General features: G+C 44.5%; 1 pseudogene; it reads left to right on the forward strand.

Moving 5' to 3' along the window:
* The first annotated feature begins 2,368 nt into the window (after positions 1-2,368).
* LOC111977083 (extracellular sulfatase Sulf-2-like) overlaps positions 2,369-26,849 on the forward strand; it is a 94,452-nt pseudogene continuing 69,971 nt past the window's right edge.

The raw sequence follows: 26,849 nt of genomic DNA on the forward strand, positions 1-26,849 counted from the left end.
CATATTTAAGGTAGCCATAGGCTTTAGGTGTTTGTGGGTAATTGTCTATGTTTGTAGCCTGTGTGTGTGTGCACAACGTTTATATAGCTTCACGGTCGTTTGTTTAGTTTATGTATAGTGTTCGTTTCATGTTTTCTCTCTTCTGAATAAAAGAAGATGTTCTTTTCACGCGCTGCGCCTTGGTCCTCATTCTCTTCAGTAGACGATCGTGACAACTCTAGATGAATAGTTGTCCAAATACCACTGAATAAATGTCCACTTATTAATAGTTAATTAGCTTGTCAATAAAACAGCATCATTATCCCCAGTGTTAGAGTACATTTAAAAAAAATCTGAATCAGCCGTCATGGTAGATGAGAGAACAGCACCCATCAGGTCATTAAACCTGCAGGGTTAGACTGACTTTATGACATAACCTTCCACAGTATGTCTGCTACTTATCTAATTCATCTATTGTCAATATAATGTCAGCTGTTTTCAACCCAAACTAATAATTATCTTATAGATCTTCCCAGAAATCTGAGGCAATAGCAGTCTCTAAAATGGATTTTTGCAATAACAAACCTCAATCTCTCACCTATCAGTCACCATAAAACCTAAACGAGGAACGTAGATGACAAACGGGTAGTAGGATGTCAGAGTGAGGATGAGATTAGGTGGTAATACAGTCAGACGTCAGTGCCACGATGACACAGCTGAAGTGTATGAATAAATCATATCATAAAGTGGTGTCATAGGCTCATGTGTTGGCATGTCATCTCTGCTCAGGAAAAACACTCATCCTAATCCAGCCTCTTTTATGTTCACTGGATCTCTGGAATGTGGTTTATATTAGGAGCTTGACTTGGGTCAGAAATACACTCAGAGATAAGATCATTTTATAACAGTATGTGTTATGAGTCGTGTCAAACTTTACTAAGTCAATCAGACAATAGCTTCAGACTGTTCTTGGGGACAGACAATGTTCAGGAGGATTGTGACAAGACTGACCATTTACCAACAATGTAAAACTCAGTATTTCAAGGTTCTTCTGTGCTGTAAGGAAGGTCATCACATAGAAGTATAATTTAATGTTTTCGAGGCAGCATGATATCATCTTTGCAGCAAGGGAATATGCTTGCCTGTCAAACTGACAGATAGATTAAATATTGCAGGCGTTGCAATTGAATCGATTGAATCGAGTGGCTCAAAATTAATCTCCCTCTCTGATTTCCATGAGCAGTATAGAAATACAGAACTAGATAAGGGAGTTATTGATTGGATGGGTGAGAGGAGAGGAAGAGGGGGGAGTGCGAAAAGGAGGAGAGGGAGAGGAGGGTTTCCATCTGTAATCTGTGGTGCTGCGGATGCATCTAAATAACCTGCAGAAAATAATCAACAGAAGCATTAGTCACCAGGGAGACCAGAAGACAGTGATGGATTCCTCCTCCAGCCCCGTCTCATCTCTTCCTGAGGAGAGATGGGAAGTGACACTGGCACTTATGAGAAATACTTGCTGCTGCATCGAACACATACAAGCAAATGCAGGTTAGTGTTTTTTGTCATGAATCTTTTTCTGGAGGCAGCTCTGCAGAGTGGTCACTAGCTGGCACAGCTACAAAGTAATAAAATCTGATTTTAAACTTAAACTTAACCTTAACCCTAAACCACACTGCTAACACTAATGACTAACCCGAACCTTAAATGAAGACCAAAAAGCTATTTTCATGATTTGCTGTTTATGTGTTCGTGATTTTTTGGGGGGGACTTTGCAGTTAGTGATTGCTCAGTTCTGCCTCCAGGACAAGACTCATGACAATAAATGTCAACCTGCTATACAAACAGGAAAATGAACGCATTGGCTACATTACAATGGAGATACTGTATTTAGGGATGTGTATGGGAAATTGTGCTCTGTTTTACTCTGACAGTGTGTTTATGCTTATTTGTGGAAGTGTGTGCATGCGTGTGTGTGTATGCATTCATGTGTGTATGGTGTGTGGGCGTGGTGTTGGGTGGGTGTGCATGCGTTTGTACTTGAATGCATATTCCTCTCTTCAGGTTGTTGGTATCTGTTCCTCTAAACGGGCATGGCCATGCCAGCGAGCCTATTAGAGGTGCCAGGCTAATAAATATAGTGTGTATGCCAAACTCTCCCTCTCCCTCTCCTCTCCTCTCCTCTCCTCTCCTCTCCTCTCCCGCTCTCCAGCATTAAGATTGATCCCTGGTTCCCTCCCCTTCCTTTCTCTCTCTCCTCTCCCTGGCCCTGCCTTTATGAGTCTGTGAATAGGTAAAGCGCAGAGGCTCCAACAGATGGCTAGATCTGCCCTGATTCACTCACACACACCACAGCCACATGAATGAGAGTCGAGCGAGAGAAAGAGAGAGAAAAAGACAGGGAGAAAATTAGGGTGAAATTGACAAGTAGAAAGAGATATGAAGAAAAGAGTGGGAGAAAAAGAGAAGGGGATAGAGAAAGAGGGGGAGACCGTGAGGACCACGAGGAGAAAGAGAGATGGAGAAACAGAGGGAGTTTCAGTGTGTTGGAGAATAAGAGAGCTAGAGCGTTTCAGGAGTGTGTGTGAGTGAATGTTAAAGAGTGCAAGATAATTATGTGATAGAGAGGGAAAGGGAGACAGAGACGCTGTGAAAAGGGGAGTGAGGAAAAAATGAATTGCAGATTGAGGGACCTTCTCTCCTTCTCCCTCCCTCTTTTATCTATCTCATCTGAAACCACGCCTCCCTCCTTTCACTTGTGTGTTCATCTATAACAGCAGGCTTTCAACGTCGGGCTATGTGGGGGTTAGACTCTCAGACTGCCAGCAGAGCGGATACTAGGGCACAGGACAGGAGTGTGTCCAGGACTGGTCAGAGCAGGTGTGTGTGTGAACTGACGGACGGAGCTTTGTGTGTATCCTACGTGTGTCGCCTCACTCACTCCAACCAGGGACATCGCTACTGAGGAACACAGCTGGGAGGTATAGTACTGTAGCTTTGCTCTACTTTACACTTCACCGCTCTTCTCTATTGGACTCGCCTCCATGAGATTTACTGTCACCACCACCATCATCATCATCATCTTCTCTGCTTATTGGAGGAGGACGTAATACTCACATGCAGGTGGCACTGACTCCTTCACAAAGTATCTGACTTTGCATTAGGCTGTTGTGGAATTTGAGCCAGGAGAGATTGACATGCATACTATTATTGTTAGATCTCTGTGTACATTTAATGGCCAGCCGTGCTGCCCTGTTCTGGGCCAATTGCAATTTTCCCTCTTTGTGGCACCTGACCACACAACTGGACAGTAGTCCAGGTGCAACAGAACTAGGGCCTGTCATGGTCAAAACATATTGATACAACAGGAGCTAAGATGGGGAGAGGTCTGTTCATAATAAAGCGTTGTTCGGCTTTCTATTGACTTGGTCTTTTACCACAACACAACTCAAACGCATTAAAAAGGACAGAAATTCCACAAATTAACTTTTAACAAGGTACACCTGTTAATTGAAATGCATTCCAGGCGACTACCTCATGAAGCTGGTTGAGAGAATGCCAAGAGTGTGCAAAGCTGTCATCAAGGCAAAGGGTGGCTACTTTGAAGAATCTCAAATATGAAATATATATTAATTTGATTAACATTTTTTTGGTTACAACATGATTCCATATGTGTTTTTTCATAGTTTTGATGTCTTCACTATTATTCTACAATGTAGAAAAAGGTAAAAATAAAGGAAAACTTGAACTTGAATAAGATGTTTCCAAACTTTTTACTGGTACTGTACGTTTTTCCAGCAGCAGATTATTATCGATAATGTCAAAAGCTGCACTTAAGTCTAACAAAACAGCTCTCACAATCTTTGTATTATACATTTCTCAGCCAATCATCAGTCATTTGTGTAAGTGCCTTACACGTTGAATGCTCTTCCCTATAAGCGTGCTGAAAATCTGTTGTTAATTTGTTTACAGTGAAATTGCATTGTATCTGGTCAAACACATTTTTTATCCAAAAGTTTACTAAGGGTTGGTAACAGGCTTATTGGTTGGCTGTTTGAGCCAGTAACGGGTGCTTTGCTATTCTTGGGTAGCGGAATGACTTTGCTTCCCTCCAGGCCTGAGGACACACACTTTCCTGTACGCTTAGATTGAAGAGATGGCAAATAGGAGTGGCAATATCGTCCGCTATCATCCTCAGTAATTTTCCATCCAAATGTTCAGATTCAGGTAGCTGGTAATTGTTGATAGACAACAATAATTGTTTCACCTCTTCCACACACTCACCACTCACTTTACAGAATTCAAAATGACAATGTTTGTCTTTCATAATTTGGTCAGTTATGCATGGATGTGTTGGTTCAGAATTTGTTGTTGGCATGTCATGCTGTTGGCATGCCTAAGTTTGCTAATCTTGCAAATGAAAACAATTATTAAAGTCGTTTTGTGATGCCATCTGATTCAATGAATGATGGAGCTGTCACGATCGTTGTTAGGTGAAAGAGAGGACCAAGGCGCAGCGTGATAATGATACATCTTCTCTTTATAATGAAGACGAAACAAACACTTTTACAAACAACAAAGAAGCTATATAAACAAATAGTGCTGACACTAAACACTACACATTGACAATTACCACAACCTACCTAATACCTATGGCTGCCTTAAATATGGCTCTCAATCAGAGACAACTAATGACAGCTGTCTCTAATTGGAACCAACTCAGCAACCATAGACAATATAAACACCTACACTGAACAAAACCCATGAAATCTACAAAAAAACTATACAATACAAACACCCTATACGAGACAAAACACACAAAACATCCCCCATGTCACACCCTGACCTAAATATATAAAGAAAACAAGATAAACTAGGCCAGGGCGTGACAGTACCCCCCCCAAAGGTGCGGACTCCGGCGCAAACCTGACACAGAAGGGAGGGTCCGGTGGGCCTGCTACGGGCGGCTCGGGTGCGGGACGTGGCCCCCACTTTCACCATAGTCACTACCCGCTTTGGTGGCCTCTGGAGCGGCGACCCTTTCAGCGAGTCCTGGACTGAATAGCATCCTAGAGGGCGCCACTGGACTGAGGGGCAGCTCCGACTGAGGGGTAGCCGGACTGAGGGGCAGCTCATGACTGGCGGACGCTCTGGCAGATCCTGCTGATGACGGCTCTGGCAGATCCTGGCTGGCGGCGGCTCTGCTGCTGCCTGACTGGCGGCTGGGCTCTGGGCTGCTCCTGACTGCGGCGGCTCTGGCTGCTCCTGACTGCGGGCGCTCTGGCTGCTCCTGACTGGCGGGCGGCTCTGACTGCTCCTGACTGGCGGCGGCTCTAGCGGCTCGTGACCAACGGACGGCTCTAGCGGCTCGTGCCGACGGACGGCTTGAAGGCTCCTGACTGACGGACGGCTCGGGCTCACGGACAGACGGCGGCTTGAAGCCTGCAGGACAGACGGCAGCTCAGACGGCGGTGGGCCAGACGGGCAGTGCAGGCGACACTGGGCAGAACGGACAGCGCAGACGGCGTGGGCAGGCGGCAGGACTCTGGCCGGCTGAGGCTCACAGTAGGCCTGGTGCGTGGTGCTGGGAACTGGTGGTACCGGGCTAAGGACACGTACCTCAAGGCTAGTGGCGGGAGCAGCAACAGACGCACAGGGCTCTGGAGACGCACAGGAGGCTTGGTGCGTGGTGCTGGAACTGGTGGTACTGGGCTGGGGCGGGAGGGTGCGCGGATATACCGGACCGTGCGGGCCGTACCTGCTCCCTTGAGCACCGAGCCTGCCCAACCTACCTGGTTGAATGCTCCCCGTAGCCCGACCAGTGCGGGAGGTGGAATAACCCCACTGGGCTGTGTTGGCGAACCGTGGACACCATGCGTAAGGCTGGTGCGCATGTATATCCGGCCCGAGGAGACGCACTGGAGACCAGACGCGTTGAGCCGGCTTCATGGCACCTGGCTCATATGCATCTATCTAGCCGGCCCATACGTGGAGCTGGAATGTTACCGCACCGGGCTATGCACACGTACAGAGACCACCGTTCGCTTTACGCATAACACGTGTCTGCCCGTTCTTTCGCTCGCACGGTAAGCTCGGGGAGTTGGCGCAGGTCTCCACCTGACTTCCGCCCACACTCCCTTGTAGCCACCCCCCAATACATTGTTGGGCTTGACCTCTCGGGCTCCTACCGCGTCGTCGTGCTGCCTCCATTCGCCAGTATCCCTCCTCACACTGTCTCAGAAATCCCAGGCGGGCTCCGGCATTCTCCCTGGGTCGATCGCCCACCTGTCGATCTCCTCCCACGTAGTTAGTCCAGACTCTGGCTCCATTGCCATTCCTCTTGCGCTGCCGCTTCTCACGCTGCTTGGTCCTGGTATGGTGGTGATTCTGTCCACATCGTTGTTAGGTGAAAGAGAGGACCATTAGGCAGCAGCGTGATTAATATGCACACTCTGCTTGCTTGTATAATGAAGACGGAAACAAGACACTTTACCAAACTAACAACAACAAACGACCGTGACGCTATATAAACAAATAGTGCTGACACTAAACACTACACATAGACAATTACCCACAACCTACCTAATGACTATGGCTGCCTAAATATGGCTCTCAATCAGAGACAACTAATGACAGCTGTCTCTAATTGAGAACCAATCCAGGCAACCATAGACATATTTAAACACCTACACTGAACACAACCCCATGAAATCTACAAAAAAAAACTATACAATACAAACACCCTATACGAGACAAAAACACACAAACATCCCCCATGTCACACCCTGACCTAAAATAATAAAGAAAACAAAGATACCTAAGGCCAGGGCGTGACAGGAGCTGAGTTTTACCTTTTGCCCAAAATGTAATTTAATGTGCTCCAAAGATTTATACCATCATTCTTTAAATAATTTATCTTTGTTTCACAGTACAGTTTCTTCTTTTTGTTAAGTTTAGTAACATGATTTCTCAATTTGCAGTACATTTGACAATCGACTGTGCAGCCAGACTTATTTGCCATTCATTTTGCCTCATCCATCTCAACTACACATTTTTTAAATTCCTCATCAATCCAAGGGGATTTAACAGTTTTTACAGGCATTCTCTTAATAGTGCTTGCTTATTGGTAATTGGAATAAGCAATTTCATAAATGTGTCAAGTTCAGTGTCTGGTTGGTCCTCATTACACATCACAGATCAGCAAATATTATTTACATCTTCAACATAGGAATCACTACAAAACCTATTGCATGACCTCTCATACTAAACTCAGCAAAAAAAGAAACGTCCCTTTTTCAGGACCCTGTCTTTCAAAGATAATTCATAAAAATCCAAATAACTTCACAGATCTTCATTGTAAAGGGTTTAAACACTGTTTCCCATGCTTGTTAAWTTAACCATAAGCAATTAATGAACATGCACCTGTGGAACGGTCGTTAAGACACTAACAGCTTACAGACGGTAGGCAACTAAGGTCACAGTTATGAAAACTTAGGACACTAAAGAGGCCTTTCTACTGACTCTGAAAAACACCAAAAGAAAGATGCTCAGGGTCCCTGCTCATCTGCGTGAACGTGCCTTAGGCATGCTGCAAGGATGCATGAGGATTGCAGATGTGGCCAGGGCAATAAATTGCAATATCCGTACTGTGAGACGCCTAAGACAGTGCTACAGGGAGACAGGACGGACAGCTGACCGTCCTCGCAGTGGCAGACCACGTGTAACAACACCTGCACAGGATCGGTACATCCGAACATCGCACCTGCAGGACAGGTACAGGATGGCAACAACAACAGCCCGAGTGCTGCCCGACACTGCCCGACACAATCCCTCCATCAGTGCTCAGACTGTCCGCAATAGGCTGAGAGAGGCTGGACTGTGGGCTTGTAGGCCTGTTGTAAGGCAGGTCCTCACCAGACATCACCGGCAACAACGTCGCCTATTAGCACAAACCCATCGTTTCTGGACCAGACAGGACTGGCAAAAAGTGCTCTTCACTGACGAGTCGCGGTTTTGTCTCACCAGGGGTGATGGTCAGATTCGCGTTTATTGTAGGAATGAGGAATTTAAGGAATGAGCGTTACACCGAGGTCTGTACTCTGGAGCGGGATCGATTTGGAGGTGGAGGGTCCGTCATGGTCTGGGGCGGTGTGTCACAGCATCATCGGACTGAGCTTGTTGTCATTGCAGGCAATCTCAACTCTGTGTGTTACAGGGAAGACCTCCTCCTCCCTCCTCCCTCCTCCCTTCCTGCAGGCTCATTCTGACATGACCCTCCAGCATGACAATGCTACCAGCCATACTGCTCGTTCTGTGCGTGACTTCCTGCAAGACAGGAATGTCAGTGTTCTGCCATGGCCAGCAAAGAGCCCGGATCACAATCCCACTGATCACGTCTGGGACCTGTTGGATCAGAGGGTGAGGGCTAGGGCCATTCCCCCCAGAAATGTCCGGGAACTTTCAGGTGCCTTGGTGGAGAGTGGGGTAACATCTCACAGCAAGAACTGGCAAATCTGGTGCAGTCCATGAGGAGGAGATGCACTGCAGTACTTAATGCAGCTGGTGGCCACACCAGATACTGACTTTTACCTTTGATTTTGACCCCCCCTTTGTTCAGGGACATATTATTCCATTTATGTTAGTCACATGTATGTGGAACTTGTTYAGTTTATGTCTCAGTTGTTGAATCTTGTTATGTTCATACAAATATTTACACATGTTAAGTTAAATAAACGCAGTTGACAGTGAGAGGACGTTTCTTTTTTGCTGAGTTTATATTAGGCCCAGCCTTTGGAACTTTGGTTTTCCTAGATATGGCTACTATATTATGATCACTACATCTGATGGATTTGGATACTGCTTTAGAGCAGATTTCTGCAGCATTAGTAAATATGTGATCAATACATGGTAGGTTGACTGATAACCTGAACCAGGTTGCAGGCCCTAGTTACAGTTTGAAGCTTTTTCTTGAGTGGGCAGCTTGATAAAAGCCAGTCAGTATTTAAGTCATCCAGAAAATACACTTCTCTGTTGATATCACATATATTATCGAGCATTTCACACATATAGCCCAAATATTGACAATTAGCATTCTGTTGCAGCTTCCCACAAGAATGTGCTTTAGGTGAGGCAGGTAAAACTGTAGCCATATTACTTCAACAGCGTTTGACATGATATCCACACCAAGCTTTACAGGAATATGACTCTAGACATACAGTGGGGAGAACAAGTATTTGATACACTGCCAATTATGCAGGTTTTCCTACTTACAAAGCATGTAGAGGTCTGTAATTTTTATCATAACACAAAAATCCAGAAAATCACATTGTATGATTTTTAAGTAATTAATTTGCATTTTATTGCATGACATAAGTATTTGATACATCAGAAAAGCAGACCTTAATATTTGGTACAGAAACCTTTGTTTGCAATTACAGAGATCATACGTTTCCTGTAGTTCTTGACCAGGTTTGCACACACTGCAGCAGGGATTTTGGCCCACTCCTCCATACAGACCTTCTTCAGATCCTTCAGGTTTCGGGGCTGTCGCTGGGCAATACGGACTTTCAGCTCCCTCCAAAGATTTTCTATTGGGTTCAGGTCTGGAGACTGGCTAGGCCACTCCAGGACCTTGAGATGCTTCTTACGGAGCCACTCCTTAGTTGCCCTGGCTGTGTGTTTCGGGTCGTTGTCATGACGACCCATCTTCAATGCTCTTACTGAGGGAAGGAGGTTGTTGGCCAAGATCTGCGATACATGGCCCCATCCATCCTCCCCTCAATACGGTGCAGTCATCCTGTCCTCTTTGCAGAAAAGCATCCCCAAAGAATGATGTTTCCACCTCCATGCTTCACGGTTGGGATGGTGTTCTTGGGGTTGTACTCATCCTTCTTCTTCCTCCAAACACGGCGAGTGGAGTTTAGACCAAAAAGCTCTATTTTTGTCTCATCAGACCACATGACCTTCTCCCATTCCTCCTCTGCATCATCCAGATGGTCATTGGCAAACTTCAGATGGGCCTGGACATGCGCTGGCTTGAGCAGGGGGACCTTGCGTGCGCTGCAGGATTTTAATCCATGACGGCGTAGTGTGTTACTAATGGTTTTCTTTGAGACTGTGGTCCCAGCTCTCTTCAGGTTATTGACCAGGTCCTGCCGTGTAGTTCTGGGCTGATCCCTCACCTTCCTCATGATCATTGATGCCCCACGAGGTGAGATCTTGCATGGAGCCCCAGACCGAGGGTCATTGACCATCATCTTGAACTTCTTCCATTTTCTAATAATTGTGCCAACAGTTGTTGCCTTCTCACCAAGCTGCTTGCCTATTGTCCTGTAGCCCATCCCAGCCTTGTGCAGGTCTAAATTTTATCCCTGATGTCCTTACACAGCTCTCTGGTCTTGGCCATTGTGGAGAGGTTGGAGTCTGTTTGATTGAGTGTGTGGACAGGTGTCTTTTATACAGGTAACGAGTTCAAACAGGTGCAGTTAATACAGGTAATGAGTGGAGAACAGGAGGGCTTCTTAAAGAAAAACTAACAGGTCTGTGAGAGCTGGAATTCTTACTGGTTGGTAGGTGATCAAATACTTATGTCATGCAATAAAATGCAAATTAATTACTTAAAAATCATACAATGTGATTTTCTGGATTTTTGTTTTAGATTCCGTCTCTCACAGTTGAAGTGTACCTATGATAAAAATGACAGACCTCTACATGCTTTGTAAGTAGAAAAAGCTGCAAAATCGTCAGTGTATCAAATACTTGTTTTCCCCACTGTATATTGCAACACCTCCACCATTGGTATTCCTGTCTCTTCTGAAGATGTTGAAACCATGTATTGCTAGCACTGTATCATCAAAGTTATGAATTATCTAAGTGAGTTTCAGAGATAATGAGTATATATGAATGTTATCAATTACTAGAAAGTTATCGATTTCATGAACCTTGTTTCTTAGACTACATATGTTAATGTGGTCTATTTTTCGAACTTTTCTGGTGTGCTTTATTGCTTTACTGGGAGGCTTATGAGAGGTAGACATGACAGTGATATTTATGTTTGAGCTAATGTGCGTGGTGAGCTTCACACAGTGGATATCCTACTACGGCAAACCGCCTCAGTGCTAACAGCATTACTTAGGTTCATAGGCGCATGATTAATGCATACAACAGCTGTAGGATTGACAGACGCATTCAGAGGAGTTAGAGGGACAAAAATGAGGTTACTTACATTATGACTGCCAACGCCCCTGGGACAATGTACATTTGCAGCAGCACTACGACAACTCAGCAACATGATGGTAGAGATTATCTGAGCAGGGCTTGGGTCACTGATAAATCATTGTCTCAGCGCAGCCCATTAGGCATGTAGCTTTATAATAAGCATTATTACAGTAAGTCACTGTATATGTTAGTGGGCGACTTGAGATGCCAATACTGTGCCTATTAGCACAGGAGTTTGGATCTTTTATAAATAGGGCACTGATTTTACAGATTATTCCGAAAGTTTACAATTTCCCCCTAGGTTTATCAAGAAAGGAGTTTAAGAGTTAAGAGATTCATCCATCTTGTAGAGCATTGTTCTGCTCACACTGACTCCACTCATATGTGTTCTTGATGTGGTTTCTGTTCTTTTGGGTTACAGTATTGGTTTGGTCCTCTCTCTGATATTTCACATTCTTTTGGTTTTGCTGTTGGTCTTTGCATTGTCATAATATATGAGAAAATACTGTATTATTTAATCTTGTGTTTATATCAGATGTATACAGTATAACGCCATTGTTAAAGAACATGGAAATATGTTCTTTGTTGAATGTACATGCACAACAATTGTTCTTTCAAAAATAGATACACTACAGAGTAGAAACAGCTCTCTTGTCATGTCCCAGCAGTAGGCTAGACTAGTTTAGATGTTCACATCAGTGTTTTGTCTGTGTCTTTATGGGTCAAAAGGATCAGGCGGTAGTGAGTGCTCTCTGAGTGCTGAGATAGAGAGTAGAACTGAGGCTGAAATATTAATGCCTGACACTGGTTTGGCTGCCTGGATGGCTAGATGCTGCTACTGACTGGAGGGATGGAGGGCTGTTTGTTAGAGGTGGCAGAGATCTGTAGTTAAGACATTCATTATTTACTGAGCATTCTGCTGCTGGAGGCTGGAGCTCAACTGGCCTCAGCTCAACTGGCCTCTTTTCTCTAAAAGACGGTGGACTGGAGGAGGCTGCTCCTGTTTAGTCAACCTGTCAGCTAGCCCCTAGGCATTACGCTGGTTCAGGCACACGCACCTACACACACGCACGCACACACACACACACAAACACACACACACACACATACACATACACACACACACATTATACCTTGTATGCTCTTTCTGTCTTTGTCCTCACACACACTCTCAGCTCTAGGCTTAACCTTGAGACCTGTTGAGAGGCTGTCTGCTGTGGCTCAGTGGGAATACATAAAAGGGTTGCATGTGTAGTCTAAGTTTAAGAGGGAATGTGCTTACATGTGCTGGGAGAGAGTTTGGTTCGAAGCTATGCAAACATGCATGAGTGTAGAATGTTATGTACTGTAGATACTGCATGTAGAGACTGTAGTATTGACAGTTGTTGACTTGAGTACAGGACACGTCTGGTGTCTCCCAGATAGGGGGAAGACATATTGGCAGGCCATTACACACTAACCACAGAGCCAGCCCACAGGAGTGACAGGAGGCAGATATCAGTGACAGTGACAACACTCAAGGTGACATGTCTGGCCAATTATAGACAGAGCTGGAGGTTGAAAGAGGAGACAAAATAATGCTGAAAGACTGAGATGTAAAGAGCATGATTAACATTGGAGGATGATTTGGAGGATGGTGACTGTCTCTATTATTTTTAGCAATGAGTGAGGCCTATAACTAGCCCTGTATCTAGTGCTCMTGTTCCTCTCTGTGTTCCCTGTTCATCAGTATGTATGAGCTATTGTGTGCTAGGCCCTGTAATGATAAGATATCTGGAGATCACTGTTTTCATCTCAGCCTGCAGCTCTACTCTTTAATGATAGTGGCTGAGAGGGCCTCTTTAATTAGGGTTTTGAAGTGTCACTTTACTGATGAACTGATGTCGCGAGAGAAGACTGTTTCTATATGTGTGTATGTTTGTATATGTGTGTATGTGTGCTCTTTGTGTGGAGGCGTGTGCAATGTGATTCCAATCTGCTATCTATGTGAGCAATGCTGCAGTGTATGTGTCCTGCAGAGAAATGTAATTACAGCCAACTAGTAAGCCCCAGAGTGGAGACTTAAGAGTCCTGCATCACTGGAGATAAATGAACACTGGGCTCTTACACTGGACATATCGAACACCAGTGTTGTCAGTAAGATTCAACCTTCGATTTCAAATRGATCACTGCTTTTGTGTCGTCCTCTGATCAGTTTTGTCTGGCATTGTGTTGAATTACTTTTCAAATAAACTTTGTAGTTTCCCTCATATTTTCAAGAGGAGAAATCTTGAAGTACTCATACCCTTCAGTCTGAGATGCTTTGGTTGAGGTCACAAGCATCCTTATCATTATAACAATTATTATCATGACCATCGTCATCTTACCCTCTGCATCCCTGCCATCCCCTTTTCAACAAAAATTGTTTTCTGCATCCTGACCATCCCCTTCTGAGGCATTTCCCATGTTCCCCATTAGGACAGCAGCAGCAAACAAACACACCCTCCCTCCCTTCTTCTCTCCTCCCTCCTGGACAACAATGAGGGACAACAATGGAAGACAGGTCTTAGATAACAGTGGTGCTATGTTGCCCATCGATGCTCTGATTAAATGACTACAGTAGTGGTGCACTGGTGGAATGGGAACAAACATTAAAGGCACCATGGTGAGCAACAGGGAGAAGAGAAGGAAGGCAATCATGTGAGGACAGTGATTGATGTTTCTGACAGAGGCAATGAGTTCCTCATGTTCTCTAATCTTTTAAAATTACTTCAACTTTTCTTTTGCTGCTTGAAGATACTGTAACATACCATGTGAAGGAGTCCTCATCTACCATTTCATGTTATTATGACTGCAGAAAGAGAGGTAAATGATTAATGTGTTCTCGTAATGATTCTGTGGCTCATCATTTAGATAGACAGCTTTAGCTTCAACACTTCTGCATATCTATTTGGAAGCATTCTTGTAGGACTAACAAGATTGCAACCCCTGGCTATGGATCTCTCTTGATCATTCTGACTCTCTTTTCTTCAGTTTCTGTGTTCATCTTCTCATCATTCAGTTCCATTTCTTCCAATTTACCCCCCTTCTTTCCTCTCTATTTCTTCCAGTGTTGAGAGGGTCCCTGCCATAGCGCTAGCCAATCCTCTCCTTCCCTGTTCCCTCCTCTCCACTCAATCCCTGGTCCCCAGAGATAGAACAGCCACTGTGGTGCCTAATAAGGTTGATGGAATTACAGATCTCTGGAATTGGATTTTCTCACTCCAGTAAAGCATGGGGATTAGCGGTTTAGTGCTTGGTACATTAGGGCCTCAGTGACCTGTAACTGAACTGCTTTGGTCAAGGTGGGCAGATCAAGGGAGAGAAAGATGAATCCACCACCCAGGATTTCTGGAAAACCAGGAAATTTGTTGAAAGTTCCCTGAATTTTGCAACCCTATTTACGCCTCAGCCCTCTTTGATCTGCTTAGTTAACACATAAGATACATAGATACTGTAACGGCTGTCCTCCTCCTCTTCATCCGAAGAGGAGGAGCAGGGATTGAACCAAGGTGCAGCGGGTTGTGAATACATAATGAATTTATTGACAAGACGAAAAACRAACACGAACTACACTTGAAATGATACAAAATAACAAACGACGTAGACTGACCTAAACATGAGAACTTACATAGACACGAAGAACGCACGAACAGGAACAGACTACATACACACCGAAACAGTCCCGTGTGGTACGAAATAACATACAGACACGGAAGACAACCACCCACAAACAAACAGTGTGAAAACACCTACCTTAATATGGCTCTCAATCAGAGGAAATGAAAACCACCTGCCTCTAATTGAGAGCCATATCAGGTCACCCTTAAACCAACATAGAAACAGAAAACATAGACTGCCCACCCAAACTCACGTCCTGACCAGCTAACACATACACAAACTAACAGAAAACAGGTCAGGAACGTGACAGATACAGTGCATTCGGAAAGTATTTAGACCCATTTTCCCCATTTTGTTACATTACAGCCTCACAATTGGCCCAGCGTCGTTAGGGTTTGACCGGGGTAGGCCGGCATTGTAAATAAGAATTTGTTCTTAACTGACTTGCCTAGTTAAATAAAGGTAAAAAAATATATAATAATAATAATAAACATGTAAACGTAAAAAACATTTTTTTTAAATGTCCCTCATCAATCTACACACAATACCCCATAATGACTGGGAGACTAGTCAGGTTTGAGGGAAAGATGAACAGAGTAAAGTACAGAGAGATCCTTCAGAGCACTCAGGACCTTAGACTGGGGCGAATGTTCACCCTCCAACAGGACAACAACCCTAAGCACACAGCCAAGAGAACGCAGGGGTGGTTTTGGGACAAGTCTCTGAATGTCCTTGAGTGGCCCAGCCAGAGCCTGGACTTGAACCCGATCGCACATCTTTGGAGAGACCTGAAAATAGCAGTGCAGCGGCGCTCCCCATCCAACCTGACAGAGCTTGAGAGGATCTGCAGAGAAGAATTGGAGAAATTCCCCAAATACAGGTGTGCCAAGCTTGTAGCGTCAGACCCAAGAAGACTCAAGGCTGTAATCGCTGTCAAAGGTGCTTCAACAAAGTACTGAGTAAAAGATCTGAATACTTATGTAAATGTGATATTTATTTAGCAAAMAWWWWTTTWAAAACAGTTTTTGCTTTGTCATTATGGGGTATTGTGTGTAGATTGATGAGAATTATTTATATTTTAAAATCCATTTTAGAAGAAGGCTGTAACATTGCAAAAATTTTGAAAAAGTGAAGGGRTCTGAAAACTTTTTGAATGCACTGTATATACAAAAGCATGTGGACACCCCTTCAAATTAGTGGATTTGGCCATTTCAGCCACACCCGTTGCTGACAGGTGTATMAAATCGAGCACACAACCATGCAATCTCCATAGACAAACATTGGCAGTAGAATGTTCTCACTGAAGAGCTCAGTGACATTCAAAGTGGCACCATCATAGAATGCCATCTTTCCAACAAGTCATCAAATTTCTGCCCTGCTAGAGCTGCCCCGCTGTCAACTGTAAGTGTTGTTATTGTGAAGTGGAAACGTCTAGGAGCAACAACGGCTCAGCCACGAAGTGGTAGGCCACACAAGCTCACAGAACGGGGCTGAAGTGCTGAAGTGCGTTACGCGTAAAAAACGCCTGTCCTCGGTTGCAACTCTCACTACCGAGTTCCAAACTTCCTCTGGAAGCAATGTCAGCACAATACCTGTTCGTCGGGAGCTTCATGAATTGGGTTTTCATGGCCGAGCAGCCGCACACAAGCTTAAGAGTGGTGTAAAGCTCGCCGCCATTGGACTCTGGAGCAGTTGAAACACGTTCTTTTATGGCAGTCCGACGAACTAATCTGGGTTTGGTGGATGCCAGGAGAACGCTACCTGACCCAATACATAGTGCCAACTGTAAACTTTGGTGGTGGAGGTATAATGGTCTGGGGCTGTTTTTCATGGCTTTCAACTTTGTGGAAACAGTTTGGGGAAGGCTCTTTCCTGTTTCAACATATATCAATATCAACACAATGCCCCTGTGCACAAAGCGAGGTCCATACAGAAATGGTTTGATGAGATCAGTGTGGAAAAACTTGACTGGCCTGCACAGAGCTCTGGCCTCAACCCCATTGAACACCTTTGGGATGAATTGGAACGCCGACTGTGAGCCAGGCGTAATCTCCCAACATCAGTACCCAACCTCTATAAAGCTCTTGTGGCTGAATGGAAGCAAGTCCGCGCAGCAATGTTCCAACATCTAGTGGAAAGCCTTCCCAGAAGAGTGGAGGCTGTTATCGTATCAAAGGGGGGACCAACTCCATATTAATGCCCATGATTTTGGAATGAGATGTTCGATGAGCAGGTGTACACATACTTTTGTGGATATAGTGCACCTCTGCCTTTGAGGCCACAGCATATACAGTGGGGAGAACAAGTATTTGATACACTGCCGATTTTGCAGGTTTTCCTACTTACAAAGCATGTAGAGGTCTGTCATTTTTATCATAGGTACACTTCAACTGTGAGAGACGGAATCTAAAATCAAAAATCCAGAAAATCACATTGTATGATTTTTAAGTAATTAATTTGCATTTTATTGCATGACATAAGTATTTGATCACCTACCAACCAGTAAGAATTCCGGCTCTCACAGACCTGTTAGTTTTTCTTTAAGAAGCCCTCCTGTTCTCCACTCATTACCTGTATTAACTGCACCTGTTTGAACTCGTTACCTGTATAAAAGACACCTGTCCACACACTCAATCAAACAGACTCCAACCTCTCCACAATGGCCAAGACCAGAGAGCTGTGTAAGGACATCAGGGATAAATTGTAGACCTGTACAAGGCTGGGATGGGCTACAGGACAATAGCCAAGCAGCTTGGTGAGAAGGCAACAACTGTTGGCACAATTATTAGAAAATGGAAGAAGTTCAAGATGACGGTCAATCACCCTCGGTCTGGGGCTCCATGCAAGATCTCACCTCGTGGGGCATCAATGATCATGAGGAATGTGAGGGATCAGCCCAGAACTACACGGCAGGACCTGGTCAATGACCTGAAGAGAGCTGGGACCACAGTCTCAAAGAAAACCATTAGTAACACACTACGCCGTCATGGATTAAAATCCTGCAGTGCACGCAAGGTCCCCCTGCTCAAGCCAGCGCATGTCCAGGCCCGTCTGAAGTTTGCCAATGACCATCTGGATGATCCAGAGGAGGAATGGGAGAAGGTCATGTGGTCTGATGAGACAAAAATAGAGCTTTTTGCTCTAAACTCCACTCGCCGTGTTTGGAGGAATAGAAGGATGAGTACAACCCCAAGAACACCATCCCAACCGTGAAGCATGGAGGTGGAAACATCATTCTTTGGGGATGCTTTTCTGCAAAGGGGACAGGACGACTGCACCGTATTGAAGGGAGGATGGATGGGGCCATGTATCGCGAGATCTTGACCAACAACCTCCTTCCCTCAGTAAGAGCATTGAAGATGGGTCGTGGCTGGGTCTTCCAGCATGACAACGACCCGAAACACACAGCCAGGGCAACTAAGGAGTGGCTCCGTAAGAAGCATCTCAAGGTCCTGGAGTGGCCTAGCCAGTCTCCAGACCTGAACCCAATAGAAAATCTTTGGAGGGAGCCGAAAGTCCGTATTGCCCAGCGACAGCCCCGAAACCTGAAGGATCTGGAGAAGGTCTGTATGGAGGAGTGGGCCAAAATCCCTGCTGCAGTGTGTGCAAACCTGGTCAAGAACTACAGGAAACGTATGATCTCTGTAATTGCAAACTAAGGTTTCTGTACCAAATATTCAGTTCTGCTTTTCTGATGTATCAAATACTTATGTCATGCAATAAAATGCAAATTAATTAMTTAAAAATCATACAATGTGATTTTCTGGATTTTTGTTTTAGATTCCGTCTCTCACAGTTGAAGTGTACCTATGATAAAAATTACAGACCTCTACATGCTTTGTATGTAGGAAAACCTGCAAAATTGTCAGTGTATCAAATACTTGTTCTCCCCACTGTAGTTCATGAGCCAGACCCACAAATTTGGGCCGTCGGGCTCACTTTGGGTGATGATGTCTCATATTGCAGCCATGGCAGAAAGAGTGAAAAGACAGAGAAAGCTGCCATTGCTGCACTGCTATCACACATGCTTCAACTCTAGGGACAAAGACCTTCAAGAAAATCACTATGAGAAATCGTCTCCCCAAGTGAGCCTGACCACCCCCCCCCGGCTCATGGATTAATAGGGTGGCATATAGAATCTTGAGAGCGTTCTGTCCTTTTGTCCCTCAGATAGACAGACAGACACAGGTGCTCTGCCTGTCCTCCCTTTGATGCCCCAGTGTGGCTGGCAGACCTGGCAGGGACCGAGAGCAGCTGAGGTCGGGTCACGGGCATGCCCTGGCATTGAACTCCATGGGTGCTCTACAGTAGGTGGTATTCTTAGAATATCAAACGCCCCCTTAACACACGCACAGGAACTCACATACACTCCCAAAATGCTACCCTTGCTCAGTGGCTCAAAAGCGTAAAGCATTATCTACTTCAGGACAACAGTATTATTTTCCTTAGAACAGAGAATTACATGTTTGTTGAGTCATAATTACTGAGAGCTGTAGGTCAGAGTTCGGAATGGAAAGTTTGGTGCAGTGTTCAGTCTCCATTCTTATGGAGATAGAGGTTGTTTTGGCAGCATGGCTGAGTGGTTTTTAATTTTTAATTTTATTTAACCTTTATTTAACCAGGTAGGCTAGTTGAGATCAAGATCTCATTTACAACAGTGACCTGGCCAAGATAAAGCAAAGCAGTGCAACACAAACAACACAGAGTTCYACATGGAGTAAACAAACATACAGTCAATAATACAATAGAAAAAGTCTATGATACTGTGTGTGCAAATGAGGTAGGATAAGGGAGGTAAGRCAATAAATAGGCCATAGTGGCGAAATAAGTACAATATAGCAATTAAACACTGGAGTGATAGATGTGCATAAAACTTGTGTGCAAGTAGAGATTCTGGGGTGCAAAGGAGCAAAATAAACAAAATAAATAACAGTATGGGGATGAGGTAGTTGGATGGGCTATTTACAGATGGGCTATGTACAGGTGCAGTGTCTGTGAGCTGCTCTGACAGCTGGTGCTTAAAGTTAGTAAGGGAGATATGAGTCTCCAGCTTCAGTGATTTTTGCTGTTCGTTCCAGTCATTGGCAGYAGAGAACTGGAAGGAAAGGCGGCCAAAGGAGGAATTGGCTTTGGGGGTGACCAGTGAAATATATCTGCTGGAGCGCGTGCTATGGGTGGGTGCTGCTATGGTGACCAGTGAGCTGAGATAAGGCGGGGCTTTACCTAGCAAAGACTTATAGATGACCTGGAGCCAGTGGGTTTGGCGACGAATATGAAGCAAGGGCCAGCCAACGAGAGCATACAGGTCGCAGTGGTGGGTAGTATATGGGGCTTTGGTGACAAAACGGATGGCACTGTGATAGACTGCATCCAATTTGCTGAGTAGAGTGTTGTAGGCTATTTTGTAAATGACATCGCCGAAGTCAAGGATCGGTAGGATAGTCAGTTTTACAAGGGTATGTTTGGCAGCATGAGTGAAGGATGCTTTGTTGAAAATAGGAAGCTGATTCTAGATTTCATTTTGGATTGGAGATGCTTAATGTGAGTCTGGAAGGAGAGTTTACAGTCTAACCAGACACCTGGGTATTTGTAGTTGTCCACATATTCTTGGTCAGAACCGTCCAAAGTAGTGATGCTGGAAGGGCGGGCAGGTGTGGGCAGCGATCGGTTGAAGAGCACGCATTTAGTTTTACTTGCATTTAAGAGCAGTTGGAGGCCACGGGAGGAGTGTTGTATGGTATTGAAGCTCGTCTGGAGGTTAGTTAACACAGTGTCCAAAGAGGGGCCAGAAGTACACAGAATGGTGTCGTCTGCGTAGAGGTGGATCAGAGAATCACCAGCAGCAAGAGTGACATCATTGATGTATACAGAGAAAAGAGTAGGCCCGAGAATTGAACCCTGTGGCACCCCCATAGAGACTGCCAGAGGTCCGGACAACAGGCCCTCCGATTTGACACACTGAACTCTGAGAAGTAGTTGGTGAACCAGGCGAGGCAGTCATTTGAGAAACCAAGGCTGTTGAGTCTGCCGATAAGAATGTGGTGATTGACAGAGTCGAAAGCCTTGGCCAGGTCGATGAATACAGCTGCACAGTATTGTCTCTTATCGATGGCGGTTATGTGCTACAGGTTTGTTCTACAGGATGCAAATTTCTGTTTGAAAAAGCTAGCCATTGCTTTCATAACTGCCTGTGTTTATTGGTTCCTAACTTCCCTGAAAAGTTGCATATAGTCTGTTTGGATGAATGTTCAAAAACGTATTTTTCCAGTCGTAGCTCGTTTTTTCCTGAGTTCTTGAACTCATTGAAGTCATATTTCCCAGTTTCTAGTTTACAGTTGTTTTGAGCGGGGCACAAATAATGCTTCATTATGGCAGTACCCAAGGGGCTTCCATAAAGTTCTACCCTTAGACTTGGCGGTGATAGTGTCCCCATAGTGTCCCCATGAGTGACAGAACACTGAGCCAATCACGGCACAACTAGAGAACATTACCATCCCCTACGCTCCATATTTTCCGCTTGCTGCCCCACCACCACGGGAAACACTGAGCTTGGCTGAAACACCTGCATTTTGGGCTGCCTTACTCAAGAAAGCAAGAAAGAGACCATGTTTGCAAGCGGCTTATTAACTCAATGATTTTTTTGCAAACAACTGATATGTTTGCAAACAATAACATGCAAAACAGGTGAGGCCAAAAAATATATAATCTACTATTGTTATACCAGAGGTGTAACGTCTTTCGTCGGTAGAAGGAGAGGACCAAAGCGCAGCGTGGTGCGTATCCATAATTTATTAGAATACTTCTCAATATGAACAAAAACAATAAACAGACGAAAAACCAACGAGGCTACAGTCCCGAACTAGTGAACACAYGAACAGGAACAATCACCCACAAACCAACAGTGAAAACAGGCTACCTTAATATGGTTCCCAATCAGAGACAATGCAAAACACCTGCCTCTGATTGAGAACCATATCAGGCCAAATGACAAACCTCAACATAGAAACACATAACATAGACTGCCCACCCCAACTCACGCCCTGACCATACTAACTAAAGACAAAAACAAAGGAAAATAAAGGTCAGAACGTGACAAGAGGCGACTGATTTGAATACTGTAGGATTGGGGTTGATTGTGTGGTCTCAGTAAGCGGTGATCGTTGGTTTTAACAACCACACAACCCCTCCAGTGGATTCATCTATCTATCTGTCACTCACCCTGAATAAAGAGAGGATCAGGGGTGGCAGAGGGTGACAGCTCGCAGGATTGATGTCCTGGTTAAGAGTTATAAATCAATGACTGAAACAGCAGAACCCTCTGTGGTTTGGGATTCCCTCAACGCATGGATTTATACCACAAGCTGAGCTGTTATTTTCATGATGCTACCAATACTGATCACATACCTGATACATTCATACATAATACAGTGCTGTTTAAATTGACTCTAGACCTAGGAGAGAGTTGGGTAAGTTGAGATTTGTTTTACAATCAGCATCACTCTGTCAAGGAAATATAGTATTCTTTCTAACAAAAATATCTACTTATATTTCAGGACGTTGTGTATCCCTGGAAATRATCTGAGTTCATGTAAACATTACAGATTTGAAAATATACAGTAGCTTGTCCCAAAAAATTGGTCTCTTGGCACAACTTACTACGGAAATGGGGTAAGCTGAGCCGCGGGACAGGGTAAGTTAAGCCACCTACAAATGTCTTTCTGAAATATTACCACTACATTTTTGAAACTTTATTTCCCAAACACAATTCAACACAATCACTATCACTTTTTTGTATAATTTTAAGCATATTTTAACAAAGGCTTAACACCAAACAAACACTTTGTAATTTTTAAAACACTTTCAACATAAGAACAAGGGTGGCTTAACTTACCCTTTTGGCTCAACTTACCCCACTCTCCCCTACTGGAAGGCCTGTCTCTTTGCAACAGATAATKGTGTGGTAACAGATTAATCTATTGTAGTCAATATGAACAGTTGGGCAGCAGTGAGCAAATGTAGCCAAATGTACACAGCTGTATACCTCCCACAGCCTCATTATCATTTGTAAAAACGGCATTAATTTATCACCTGTATTCACCAATGAAGTTAGAGGTAGTTTCGCGAGCCAATGCTAACTAGAGGTAGCGAAACTACCTTTAACGTCCTTCATGCTGGACACAGAGACATAAAAATGGTATCCAAGAGTTAATCTGATTCTGTTGAAGTAGAAAAAAGGCCTCATTGTCAAAATCCTGAAGTATCCCTTTAAAGAGGATTGTTTTCTGAATCAACATGTGTTTTATTTTTACACTTCTTGCAGGCGGTTGCGTAAGGTGCTTTTGATAGCTCACCACAAAGGGCCTCTTCTCTCTCAGCTCCCTGAATCTGCCCGTTGTGGGGCCAGTCTTTCCTCATAGTATATTACAATCAGATCCCCTCTCATCTCGGAAGTAGCACTATGTGTGTTTTCCAATGTTATTTTCCAGATCACCACCACTCACCACACTGGCTGGCTCCATCTCCCCTTACCCCTCCTCTCCTCCTGAACAATGATTAAACGTCAAATATGATAGTGGTCTGTTGTAGGCTGGCTTAACTGATTTTTAACACTAGGTGCACAAAGAATTGGCTGATAGCAGACCATACCAGGCTTTGTCAACATTGGGCCCAGTGCCCCATTCTCAGGAAGGCACCCCAGTAAAGCCACTGTGTGTGTGCCAATGTACAGGCCACACATTGAGACATCCTTCAGTGTACCAGCCTGCCAGCCTGTCAGTCGAGCATTATAGGGACAGACAGATAGACTACAAGCAGCTCATCCCTTCTCTTTGTGTCTGTATCTCTGAGCTCCCATCAGCTGGGTGGGAAGCATGAACCAGAAGGGTCTGTGGGAGGGGGCTTGCAGGTGGTTGATTTTAATATGTGTTTGGGGGTAGGGTGTGTAGGCACTAGGCAGCTTCTTACCTTCTTACTGTATCTATGTACTCTATCTGTTGCATAACCATTCATCTTACATACACATTTCTTGAGGGACGCTGCTGAAAGTGTCTAACATCCGGATTCTCACAAAAGGCTTTTCTCCAATCCACAACTCTCCTGATCAAATCAAGTTTATTTTATATAGCCCTTCGTACATCAGCTAATATCTCGAAGTGCTGTACAGAAACCCAGCCTAAAACCCCAAACAGCAAGCAATGCAGGTGTAGAAGCACGGTGGCTAGGAAAAACTCCCTAGAAAGGCCAAAACCTAGGAAGAAACCTAGAGAGGAACCAGGGGCCATGGAGGGGTGGCCAGTCCTCTTCTGGCTGTGGCGGGTGGAGATTATAACAGAACATGGCCAAGATGTTCAAATGTTCTATAATGTTCACAAATAATAATCAGGAGTAAATGTCAGTTGGCTTTTCATAGCCGATCATTAAGAGTATACTCTACGCTCCTGCGGTCTCTGAGAGTTGAAAACAGCAGGTCTGGGACAGGTAGCCACGTCCGGTGGACAGGTCAGGGTTCCATAGCCGCAGGCAGAACAGTTGAAACTGGAACAGCAGCAAGGCCAGGTGGACTGGGGACAGCAAGGAGTCATCATGCCCGGTAGTCCTGACGCATGGTCCTAGGGCTCAGGTCCTCCGAGAGAGAGAAGAGAGAGAGAAGGAGAGAATTAGAGAGAGCATACTTAAAATTCACACGGACACCGGATAAGACAGGAGAAGTACTCCAGATATAACCAACTGACCCTAGCCCCCCGACACATAACTACTGCAGCATAATACTGGAGCTGAGACAGGAGGGGTCAGGAGACACTGTGGCCCATCCGATGATACTCCCGGACAGGGCCAAACAGGAAGGATATAACCCCACCCACTTTGCCAAAGCACAGCCCCCACACCACTAGAGGGATATCTTCAACCACAACTTACCATCCTGAGACAGGCCGAGGATAGCCCACAAAGATCTCCACCACAGCACAAACCAGGGGGGGGGCGCCAACCCAGACAGGAAGATCACGTCAGTACACCACCACTCAAGTGACGCACCCTCCTAGGGACGGCATGAAAGAGCACCAGTAAGCCAGTGACTCAGCCCTGTAATAGGGTTAGAGGCAGAGAATCCCAGTGGAGAGAGGGGAACCGGCCAGGCAGAGACAAGCAAAGGGCGGTTTGTTGCTCCAGAGCCTTTCCGTTTACCTTCGCACTCCTGGGCCAGACTCACACTCAATCATTGACCTACTGAAAGATGATAGTCTTCAGTAAAAGACTTAAAGGTTGAGACCGAGTCTGCGTCTCTCACATGGGTAGGCAGACCATTCCATAAAATGGAGATCTATAGGAGAAAGCCCTGCCTCCAGCTGTTTGCTTAGAAATTCTAGGGACAATTAGGAGGCCTGCGTCTTGTGACCGTAGCGTACATGTAGGTATGTACGGCAGGACCAACTCGGAAAGATAGGTAGGAGCAAGCCCATGTAACGCTTATAGGTTAACAGTAAACTTTGAAATCAGCCCTTGCCTTAACAGGAGCCAGTGTAGGGAAGCTAGCACGGGAGTAATATGATCAAATTTCTTGGTTCTTGTCAGGATTCTAGCAGCCGTATTTAGCACTACTGAAGTTTATTTAGTGCTTTTATCCGGGTAGCCGAAAGTAGGCATTGCAGTAGTTTAACCTAGAAGTAACAAAAGCATGGATTAATTTTTCTGCATCATTTTTGGACAGAAAATTTCTGATTTTTTGCAATGTTACGTAGATGGAAAAAAGCTGTCCTTGAAACAGTCTTGATATGTTCGTCAAAAGAGAGATCAGGGTCCAGAGTAACGCCGAGGTCCTTCACAGTTTTATTTGAGACGACTTTACAACCATCAAGTAATTGTCAGATTTAACAGAATATCTCTTTGTTTCTTGGGACCTTAGAACAAGGATATCTGTTCTGTCCGAGTTTAAAAGTGAAAGTTTTCAGCCATCCCTTCCTTATGTCTGAAACACGGGCTTCTAGCGAGGGCAATTTTGGGGCTTCACCATGTTCATTGAAATGTACAGCTGTGTGTCATCTGCATAGCAGTGAAAGTTAACATTATGTTTTCGAATGACATCCCCAAGAGGTAAATATATAGTGAAAACAATAGTGGTCCTAAACGGAACCTTGAGGAACACCGAAATGTTACAGTTGATTTGTCAGAGGACAAACCATTCACAGAGACAAACTGATATCTTTCCGACAGATAAGATCTAAACAGGCCAGAACTTGTCCGTGTAGACCAATTTTGGGTTTCCAGTCTCTCCAAAAGAATGTGGTGATCGATGGTATCAAAGGCAGCACTAAGGTCTAGTAGCACGAGGACAGATGAGACCCTCGGTCTGACGCCATTAAAAGGTCATTTACCACCTTCACAAGTGCAGTCTCAGTGCTATGATGGGGTCTAAAACCAGACTGAAGCATTTCGTATACATTGTTTGTCTTCAGGAAGGCAGTGAGTTGCTGCGCAACAGCTTTTTCAAAAAATGTTGAGAGGAATGGAAGGTTCGATATAGGCCGATAGTTTTTTATATTTTCTGGGTCAAGGTTTGGCTTTTTCAAGAGAGGCTTTATTACTGCCACTTTAGTGAGTTTGTACACATCCGGTGGATAGAGCCGTTTATTATGTTCAACATAGGAGGGCCAAGCAATGAAGCAGCTCTTTCAGTAGTTTAGTTGGAATAGGATCCAGTATGCAGCTTGAGGTTTAGGAGGCCATGATTATTTTCATCATTGTGTCAAGAGATAAGTACTAAAACACTTAAGTGTCTCTCTTGATCTAGGTCCTGGCAGAGTTGTGCAGACTCAGGACAGCTAAGCTTTGGAGGAATACGCAAGATTTAAAGAGGAGTCGTAATTTGCTTTCTATGTCATGAATCTTTATCAAGATGTTATGAATTTATTACTGCTGAAGTGAAAGCCATCCTCACTTGGGGAATGGTGCTTTTTAGTTAGCTTTGCAACAGTATCAAAAATAAATTTTGGATTGTTCTTATTTTCCTCAATTAAGTTGGA

The sequence above is a fragment of the Salvelinus sp. IW2-2015 genome, linkage group LG1 (genome assembly GCF_002910315.2).
Source record: "Salvelinus sp. IW2-2015 linkage group LG1, ASM291031v2, whole genome shotgun sequence".
NCBI classification, from domain to species: Eukaryota; Metazoa; Chordata; class Actinopteri; order Salmoniformes; family Salmonidae; genus Salvelinus; species Salvelinus sp. IW2-2015.